This window comes from Anomalospiza imberbis, chromosome 1 (genome assembly GCF_031753505.1).
Source record: "Anomalospiza imberbis isolate Cuckoo-Finch-1a 21T00152 chromosome 1, ASM3175350v1, whole genome shotgun sequence".
Lineage (NCBI taxonomy): Eukaryota > Metazoa > Chordata > Aves > Passeriformes > Viduidae > Anomalospiza > Anomalospiza imberbis.
This window is the reverse complement of record NC_089681.1, coordinates 29,149,930-29,160,626: the sequence shown is the minus strand read 5'-3', so window position 1 is coordinate 29,160,626 and position 10,697 is coordinate 29,149,930. Positions and strand designations below refer to the sequence as shown.

The 10,697-nt window shown below is 43.6% G+C and overlaps 1 long non-coding RNA gene across 1 annotated transcript; it reads left to right on the top strand.

Moving 5' to 3' along the window:
• Window positions 1-4,010: 4,010 nt before the first annotated feature.
• LOC137471660 (uncharacterized) lies at window positions 4,011-6,055 on the top strand. Its single transcript, XR_010997756.1, has 2 exons — window positions 4,011-4,111; window positions 5,961-6,055. It is a non-coding gene; the product is annotated as an uncharacterized lncRNA (long non-coding RNA).
• Window positions 6,056-10,697: the final 4,642 nt, after the last annotated feature.

Genomic DNA, 10,697 nt, shown 5'->3' with positions numbered 1-10,697 from the left:
TTCTCTGGATGCAGAATGTGCAGCCCATGTGCAGTCTCTATACTGTCTTTCTTAAATGCAGCTACCAACCACAAACAGCAAATGAAAGTAAGGCCTATGGCTACCTTTTACCAGGCAAAATGGTTCCAGAATAGGATGAAGACCACTAACTTCTCTTCTTCTGTCCCACAAGCTGTTTACATTTGGAGAAGACATCTGACCATGACTGTTGTACAAGAAAGAAAAGCCCTGCACTCATCTACCTACCTGAATTCCCTCTAATTTTGCAACCTGTAGCATTTGCCCAGGTCCCATCACCCAGCTCTTAGTATTACAGAACCCCTCCAAGGAATGCCGCAGCCACACAAGGAGAAAATATAGTGATCAAAGCAGTAACAGGCAAATATTCAATGTAATTCTGACAAAGTCAAACAGTGATTTTATATTTGATCCCAGCAATTTTTTGGTGAACAGTGAGATGCAGCTGTACTCTGACACTGCAGAAATGGAGAAATCAGAAGTACCTACAGGATAATTAGACCATGAAGATTGCAAACGTAGTTTTTTGCCTTCTGCATGGAGCTCTGATGTGTTTTCTATAGCTTTTCTCTGAATTGCTTTCTTTTTCTTTTTACTTTTTTTTTTACCCAGAGCAATTGGGAATATTAGCCCTCCAGAAACAAGTTTTGCAGGAAAATCTAATTACATACACTATATTTCAACTCAGAGCACATTTTACAGCATACTTTGAAAACAAAGCTACTAGTTATGGTGCTATAATGTTATTACTGATGTTATAATAGGGATTTTGTGTCTGACCTGACTCCCATCACACCACTCTATCAGACTGGTTGACTTTTGCAAAGTCTGATTAAGCATTAAGTCAAAACATAAATCCTAAGGAATTTTCCCAGTCACACTGACATTTACTAGTTTTCTGCCATGCATAAAAACACCATTCTGCAAAATCCCATGCTGTTGCTTTAGTGAATGAATGCAAAACACTCTTGGAGCCATGGTAAATACAGACTTCTACATGGAGATACGTAATTTATTCCAGCTGCATAATCTCTTGTCTATTGCTATGTCCTATACTTTCCTAATCAAACCACCTGTTGTTTCAGATAAATGGCTAAAACTACTATCTGTTTAAAGTTTACAGTCTAAAGAGGACACAGTAACAAGGTGGTCATTCAATCTGTATTCTCCAAACAGATAACTAAATTCTATATTCAGATGAAAGACAACTGTTCAGTTGTACAGAGAAGCAGCTGAAGCAGCTTGGTAGCCTGCATTCCTAGCAGGAAGAAAGTCCTGTGCTTTTTAAATCTAGGCTGTTCTCACAGTTAGAAACACACCCTTAGGAAACAGCAAACAGATTCTCCCAAATATGGGGAACTGCACAGTTCCCAAAAAAGGAATTCTCCACCGAGTCTTAAACAAAGGAAATCATCTGCTTTTCCTACTGTAAGTCAAATGAATCATTTTTCCACTAGAAGTGACTTAAATATACTTTCCTAGATGAACACATTCACTTCAGCATTTTGAAGGACCTGCGCTTTCAGTTTTGTTTTGCAAAAGGATATGAAAATAAAGTCTCAAGTCCCAGTAGGCAAACTTGTTTCTCTAGCTTCTTTGTATTGTCTGCCCCAATTGATTTGGAAGAAGCAACAAGCATTTGTCTGCAGCAACAACTGAAAAGCACTTTTTAAAAAATATAAACTGCTTGAAGTTTGTAGAGAGTATGTTCACATGACAAATATTTGCTACTACTCCCAGGACAAACGGACCAAACCCAGATGTGTACAACTGATTTAGGAAAGGGGAAAACAAAAGTCTTAACCACTGTCTAATCTGCTTTTGCTATATTAGCCTTTTGCTGAGTAACAGGCTTTGTGAACCTACAACCAAGGTCAAAGATTGTTACACTCAGATGAATGTGAAAAACTGCCTTAGACCCCACAGCTGATATGCTCTTGCATTCCAGTTCCAGCAAAGACATCTCTACCTCTATGTTACTTGTAATGCCAGCTTGTGAGCACCTGGACACAGCTGACAATGTACAAGTCCGCAGTTCCCACCTGGAGTTAGGATTTTTCGCCTATAGAAGTCCTTTGTATCAAGTTCTTACTTGCAACTTTCTAAGAGCTGTTTTAGCAGACAGGCAGACCTCTCAATTACTGTTGCAAGATCCCAATAAAATCAGACCAAATTATTAGTGATTTTTTTCCCTTGGAGAAGTTGGTAAACAATCAGATTTAGCAGGAGCATGGCCTCTGACCAGCCTACATCTTAATCATCCTCCTGACACCCTTGAAGACAGCAGTGGCTTCTAGGTGCTCCAGCCCACTCAGTCCTTGGAAGGTGCAGGCAGCCTCCAAATGATGCTTCCTCAGAGTTACCTTCAAGAACAAATAGACTTAGGCCCTATAAAAGAGGCAACACAACTGGAATTTCCATGAATGTCATGTGACATTCACTCTTCATTTCTAAACTTGAGGGCCAGGTCTCAGTTCAGAACATTTTTCAGCTCTAGCCAAACTGCAGAGACTGGAGTTCCTCAGACTTTTTTTTTTGCTGGCAACAACAGCACAATCAATTAACAATGCCAAAACAATACTGGAAGGAGTGAAAAGGTTGTTTTTTGCTTTAAGGAAATAATGCCCTCATTCTATAAGGCTTCCTCTTCTACTTGGAGAGAGCAGAAAGGTGGAGAGGTAAAACAGAAAACTGACACTTCTCCTATTTCACTTCTCTACAATGCAATGGAAGGAGTTGCATTCCACATTTGGTCTTAAAGTGAGTGCTGGTCAAAGCCCATCCCTGCTGCACAGTTACAGTCTCTCAATAACCTTCTCTCAGCTGTGTTCATCCCTGGGAAGGTGCTCTACTGCCAGGATGTTCTTGCCTTCTCCCACCCACTCACCCACCCGAGTTTCCCTGGCAGCTGTGTCTTAGCCTTGCTCCAGCCCTTAGGATATCTCCACCTACCACTTCCTGATACGAAAACCTTTTAGATTTATACCACATCTGCTCGCTTGAATAATGAGACACCAAATGCTGAGCTGTATCATCTCTCAAAGGCAAAGATGGGGGATGGGACGCAGAAGTGGCTTAATGTACCAAGGCAGCTCTTTTTCTGCTTGTGTTCTAGGACATCAGCACGCATCGAGAACTGAATCTGTTTCAGCAGCCCTTGAATTCCTTTGATTCATTCCAGCAGCCCCAATAGTACGTAAGAGTCACCACAGTGAACACTCCCTGCACAACAGCTTCAGGTGGGAGAGTGTTTATGACTGTGCTATACAGTGCTCACGATGCGACAGTTCTCTGCTCCCGCTGTGATCCTTCACAATTCTTCAGCTGCTGTGGCCCGGCCTTGATGTGATCCTTAGTCACTGGCAGGGCTCCTGTGCTGTTCCCTGGTGCAGAGCATGAGAACAAATACACAGCTCTACTCCAACCAGGTGTGGAGGCTGCAAAGGCTTGTAAGACAGAAAGAAGCTGGGAGAAAGAGCAGAAAGAGGTGAGCTGTGTAGCTGTGTGAAGATCAGGCTGCAGTCCTTTGGGAGGAGACGTTGCATAGGAAATTCAGCAAGAAAGAGGAGTGTTCTTCAGACTCCTTGACATCTTTTTTTGTGGAAAATGGAGTGAATTAGTTCAATGCATTGTTATTCAGGAGGTGACTTGTTCTGTCTGCTGTATTCCAAGTTATTAAAAATGGAAATATGAAAAACGAAATCAATTTTCCAGACTCACTCCATCAGCAGCTGAAAAGAAACAAATATTTTCACATTCTATTTCTAGCAGGTATGTAATTTAATGTTGCAACACTGTAATGTTTGGGCTGTAAATGCTTCAGGGAACTTGAAAGAAAACTATTTCCATTGGATTTTAAATCACAGAAACCTTTCTATTACTATGAATTTCTCACATGGTACAAAAACGAGCTCTGATGCTTTTAAATTTAGTTCTTCTTTATTTACCTCGTAACAGCAGGAAAGGGTTCATAAATACTGAATATTACACCACAAATAATGTCAAAACAATGAATGTTGAGATTCCTAAAGAGAAAAATTGTAGGTTTATGACAGTAGGCAACAGGGACAGAAGAGAGAGACAAAGAGAGAAGGCAATTTATTAAAAGCTGAACATTATAAAGAAGTAAATATATGACTATGTTTCTAAAAATCTAGCTCTCAGAATCCTTTTGAATCCCTTGAGAATTGTGTGTGGAATGCAATATAGCCAGAGGCCCAAACCAAAGAATGCATACAAATACTTCAAGGAATTAATTGTAAATACTATAAGATTCCTGTGTGTAGTATAAATTATTGTTACTGCAATTTCAAGGCTCTTTATGCCTGAGATGAATAAAAGCAAGTTTGCTATGTTCCCAGAATATAGGAATATAGCTGTGAAATGAGCAACGTCCATCAAAATAAATGGCCTATGAGAATTCTGAGATTCTGCTCCATGGCTCGATAAACTGGGGCTTTTTCTCCTTACTTTTACTGGCTTTCTTATACTAAGAAAATCTCATTGCTGACCAAAGCCATGTAGTCTTTTTTCCCCACAAGAGACCAGTGATTATACATTTCCTAACTGCCCTACATTTCTATCTCTTGTTTCCTGGAGATTATTTGTCCCCACCACATCGACCTAATTGTCACCATAAAACTATGCCCTGTTCAGTTTCTGCAAGACAAAACAAAATCCAAATCCAGGAAAGGGTTCATGGCTGTGAATCCATTAAGGAGACTTCCTGCAGTCCAGAGTTAGTTAAGTAAGATGCTGAGCTTCAAAGATTTAGATGTCTAACTTGTATTTAAAGGTACCTAATTACCTTTAAGAATCTGAGCCTAAGCCCCTTAGCCCCTTGGGGTTAACTTGTGGCTCTTGCCTTAGCATTTCTTACAGCTATTTTGGAGAGATCCCTGTTCAATTTGCTGACATTTGGGATTTCAGGAGGGAACAGGGCTCATTTTGAATCTGTGGTTGCTATACCTTAAAAGCTAAGGTGATTCAAAGGGGTGCTGGTGTCTTTTAAATCCCCAGTGTAAATTTACCTTCTCGTTTCTACTGTCTTTGCACACACTTGAAGCCCTTCTACTGTCCCTTCTTCTTATGCTTTCCTCCTTTTATACACTTCAATACAACAACTTCTTCCATGAAGCCTACACAACACGCTGCTTTCCTCTAAGAAACAGCAGGCTTTTTCTTCCCTCTCCTCCTTTGCAACATCCTTGCTTTGGAATCCCTCCAGTAAGCTCCTTAAGCACATGGAGTCACAAGTACTTAGCACAGAAGAGAATTACATAAATAATAATAATAATAATAATTAATAGCCCATAAATGGGACCTTAAGGGGCTTCTAATCTTCACATATGCTTGGAAAGCAACTCTCTGAAACTATTTAATTTGGGTGAGAGTTCTTAGCAGCAATATAATAATCAAAATATCAAACAAGTTTATACAGTTATATAGCGAAGTAGGCTTCTGCACAAGGCAATATCTGTTTATAGCTTGGCTGTGGCAGAGCATTGCCCATCCCAGATTCCTGAAGCTGACTTTTAAACAAAGTTTGCAGGGAATGTGTAGGATGTGTTACTCTTCTGTACTACTCACTTGAAACTGGGTGCCAGGTTGGAGGAGTGAATAATTTGGAAGCAATGGATTTCCTTGAGTTTCCTAGACTAAGACATGACATAATGCATGCAGTTACATAGCACTAGCAAAACCCTGTTGATGCTTATATTTAATGCTCTTGATTTTTTTAAAGTTAAATTATTTCAATAACCCTGGTGTTCGTAAAAACATTCTGTTCTCCATTTTCATGGTAGATTTCAGTATCAAAATTGCAAACAAAATGAAAATAATTAACTGTAATGCTGTGGTTTCTGGTCTTTCTTGTGACTGAAGTGTTGCTTTTGTGTAGAAAAATGGAGATATCCTTGAATGAATAATGATTTTTGTTTCAGACCAATTTGACTACAATGTCATCCCGCCACTGATCAGCAGTGGGACCTTTGAGGAGACACTAAGCGATGAGTTTTCCATTGAGTATGTTACTTTAGTAGAATCTTGAATGGCTGAGAGTGGAGTATGGAATGCACTTGGAAAAGAGCTGTCCTGGAAACGCACGTTCCCAGTGGCTCAGAAACAGGCCACAGACCCTTTCCCTGGCACGGGGCACGCTTGTGTGCTGGCCACGACTTTCCACTCCTGGCACTGGGAAGCCACCAGTGTGCTTTCCATAGGGACACAGAATTATCCTGGGGAAAACCAGTCTCCCCCTGGAAAAAACAAGCTGTTGTTGCTAGTCCACCAGGGACGGGGAAAACTGCTGCCTTGGAAAGGGCTGCACTGAGGCGCTCAGCCCCTCTCACAGGCCATTCCCTGAACTTGCGTAATCCTCTGGGGTGAAAAACAAGGATTTGCCCCGTCATCTCTCCGTTTCTCGTAAGTTTTCCCTCGCGGCTCGCCGGAGAGGCCCCCGGGGGGATGTCAGGGCCGGGCCGGGCCGGGCCGCTCCCGCCTCTCCCGCCCAGCAGCGGGAGGGAGGCGCCGCGCCGCCTCAGCGGCCGCTGCCGCCATGGAAACCGATCCCGCCCGCCGGCTGCCCGGGGCACAGCGTGCCCGGCCCGCGGCTGGGAGAACGCGAGAGAGCTTAGCCCCAGACTAAAGACTAAAGAAAGCAGCGCCACGCAGTGCTGCGTGTCTGCGTGGTTTTTTTTTTTTTTTTTTTTTTTTGCTTGGTGGTGTTTTAATGTTGTTTTGTCTGGAGGTTTTTTTGTTTGTTTGTTTTTTGTTTTTGTTTTGGGGGGTTTTTTTGGTTTTTTCGGGGTGGGGAGGAATCGTCCAAATGTAGTCAGCATTTAGTCACCATTTGTTATATTTATTGAATTTAATGAGCACAGGAAAGCGGCAGCGGGCCGAGTGGCGGGTTTGTTCCCCTGGGTGAAAGGGAATTGAGGGGGGAGGCAGCGCTGCGGCGGGCGGGCGGGCGGGGACGGGGCTGGAGAGAGGATGAGGCGGGACAGGGGCGGCTGGAAGGGGCGGGCGGGAGCCCGTGGAGGCGGATGGTGCTGCGAGCCTCCTCCTCCAGTGTCTGGAAGGAGCGGAGTGTGGCGGCTGCGGCTGCGTGGAGGGAGCTGCTGTGCGTGGGGTGGCAGGCACGGACGGCGGAGTGTAAAAACTGGGTTTCTGAGCACGGCAGAGATACCCAGTGGGTTGAAGGGGAGGGATCTAAAGTGTGCCTGGGAAGTACAAAGGCAGCAGGAGTACTCTTCATCGATTCCTCCCGAGCTTGGAGGAGGGCCCATTACTCCTCGGGGGCCGACTGACCACAGCCGGTGTGGCCCCAGGGCCAGCTGCTGCGCACACCTCTGCCTCCATCCCTCTTCATCCCGTGCACTGCCCTCTGCTAATCCTGCCCACAACCAGGGCAAGGAAGCAGAGCAGAAGGTGGAGGGGTTCATCGCTGCTGCAGAGTTGAGGGGAGTGGGATATCCTCTGCTGATAGAACAGCTGGGCTGGAAAGGTGGAGATGAGCCCGCAGTTTGCTGTTCCTCTGCTGTCAGCAAATAACAGTGAGAAACCATCGAGCTCTTGCACTGCTCATCTGTGTAAAAGATGGCAATTTGCCACTGACAGAGGTTAATCCTCCAGCTCAAATGGCAGAAGGCCATGTTGTGGAGTTACAGCATTCATCAAGCCTGCTAATGATCTTGTGGTGACATACATGAATTCTGATGATGGGTGTCTTCTCTTTGCTTTAAATACGATCTGAAAGATTATGCTGCAGGACTTGTTCTTAACTTATCCTCCTCCTGCATGTACTCAGCCTGTTGCAGGTTGTAATGGTAGATTGTATGTTGCTTTCCACAGGGTACCTCTGCTCATCAGTACTTGAGGTGGATGTTGCTCTGGGGATGAATTGTAGCTGGGCACTAAGAGGGATCTTATCTGGGTGGCTCCTATTCTTGTTTTGCAAAAACTGGACCATGTAGAGTAAGTGATGTGGGGGAGGCATGATGGAGATGGGATGGTCTCAGGAGCAAAATAGTTAAAAATGCCACTTAGCATGCATGACAGAGCTGCTTACACAACTCTGGGCAGCAGCTTAAACTCCAGCTTGCTGGCCACTGCAGGTATGTGCCCCATTCTCAGATATTCAACCTGCATTGTCACAGCTACAGCTGAGATCACCAGACTTCTAGTCCCCCCTCAAAAAATAGCTAAATACTTTGAAAAAGTAAGAAAAAAAAAAAGTTGGAGGTATCTCAGACTGAGAATCCAAAGTACCATGTCCCTTGTTCATGGTCTCTATCAGCCATAAGGTTTAGTTAAATGAAGATTTTCTATCAAAGTTCAGTTCCTTCACGTGACATCTGCCCTTACGCTGTTCCCTGCTCTGTGTGGCAGCTACCAACTCCACAAATGTACTAGTGAAACTGTCTGTGGGCTTGCAGTGCAGATGATTTACAGGCCAGCCTTGTAAATGATTGTCAGTGCTACAGTAACACTATCATGAGTCCATCATCAGTCAAGTAGTAACGCTGGTGTGAAAACTTGCCCCTCTGCTCCTGAAGGTGTCTAACAACATCTACATTAGTGTTGGCGAGGGACTGTGCTCTCTCAGCCCCTGAGGAGCACCAATGAATAATCCTCTATGCAGAACACAGCTGGGGCAACGTTTGGCTTAGGAAGATGCACAAACACAGGCAGAACAGAAGAGAAATCAAGTTACTGAGCAAGCACTCACCAAGTGGTCACTGGCTGTTCTGTTCACCAATGATGCTAGAATCCCACAGGAAAAAAAACACCTTAGAACATCTCATGTAATTACAGATTGCATCTTCACATAGTTGTGCAAGAGGCACAGTTCTAAACCAGCATTTGACGAAAATAGTAATATCCTTTGAGATATTCTGTTTGTCCAAAAATACCTCTCTTCCCATTTAGACCTGGTCAGGGTGACTGTTTTTCCATTTCAGCCTGTCAGACTGAGGCACCTGGCAGGGTGCTGCAGGCTGTGAGAAGCATCCTGGAGCCCGAGGAGTGACAGTGAGCTGATTTGGCATTCCAAGTCCTATCTGTTGCTGGGGCAACCCAGCCCAGCCCATCACTTCAGCCAGCTCCGGCTGATGTCTTCATTTCCTTCCCCTGAGCTGTACGGGTGGAGAGAGGCTGGCTGCATTCCCCGGGAAAAGGCCTTCAGCTCTGGGATATGTTATTGATTTGCTGGGGGCAGTGAGAAAACAGGGCAGCTGGGCCCTGTAAGAGGATGGCTTGCCCAGCCAGAGATCAATATGCTTCAGCAAACCAGGGAGCAGGCACTGGCAAGGCCAGAAGTTTCCTTTGTTTTGTCTGTCTTGTGGAAAAAATAGACAAGCAAATAGGCTTCAGGATTCTGGATACAGAGAAGGGGAAAACCTCCTTATTTACAGAGTAGCACAACCCATCCAGCAGTGACAGTTTTAAACCAAAGTGTTTTAACTTTGTGTATAGCTGAGGAAATGGTGACTAGAAAGGGTGGAGAATCTAGAGAGTTTAGTGCATGTCGGTTGGGTTCCTTTTGGTTTGAAATAAGGGCAGCTTCAGGGACAAGTGACCAAGTTCCCAAGTCAGTATTTTGTGGTTTTACAATCACACTTTGAAAAATGTTTTCTCATTCCTTTTGCTGTGTGGAAGATCCACCAAAATAGCTCTGAAGATTGCCAACACACCAGGCGAAAGAATAAAATACTACTAATAGCATCTGTTTTGAAGTTTGTGTGACATACAATACCAGGAGACAAATAGATTTGAAATGCAAGTGTGTTTTCTATTGTTTTTAATTTAACAGTGACTCCTTAAGAACATAACATTGCCTGCAGAGTTTATTTTACAGTTCACAGTAAGTAAGAGTGAGGCTGCCAGGCAGGGTTACTTTGTTTTGGGTCTTTTTCTCTTTTTCTTTTTCTTTTTCTTTTTCTTTTTCTTTTTCTTTTTCTTTTTCTTTTTCTTTTTCTTTTTTTTTCTTCTTTTTCTTTTCTTTCAGTTGCTCCTAAAATCGTGGTCTAAAAACTCCTAAAATGCAGATTGAACTCCTGCATGGTTTTGGAAGGACTGGGTCATTGTGTCCCCATAGCACCCCATACTTGGCTTCCCTGTTGCAGTTGCCTGTAAGTCTGTATTCAAGTGAATTGTTTTCATAATTACTTTGTAATCTTCCGAGGAGCACTTCCCTTTTTTAATAACTACAATATAAAAATAATGAGCTAAACAGGGCACAAGTGGTGACTGATGAGTTCATGCTGACAGCATACTTCTTGGGATGGCTTTGGTCCATGCAGCCCATACTTCTCAGTCAGTGCCCAGACACAAGCCAGAAACTGTTCCAGGGAGACATCATGGAGACTTGTTTTAGGAGACAAGGAAAATACTGCCACATGGACACAAGCTGGGCAGGGCCACTGGCCTTTAGAGTCAGAGGACAGGCACTAAACCTGTTCAGTGTAATACAGATGTAACTGTGATCAGGTAACTAGAAGAAAAACCGATACAAATTTCAGCTTCATTAAGTACTTAGCTGTCCTGTGTAATGAATCTGCAGAATCTGCTAGGAGGGTCTCAAGCTGGTAGAACATAGAGGGTGCATGGAGCTGCTTGCTTTTATTCTTTATAGAGTATATAGTGATTTAAGTTAAAAAATGCAGATTTCAGCAGCACCA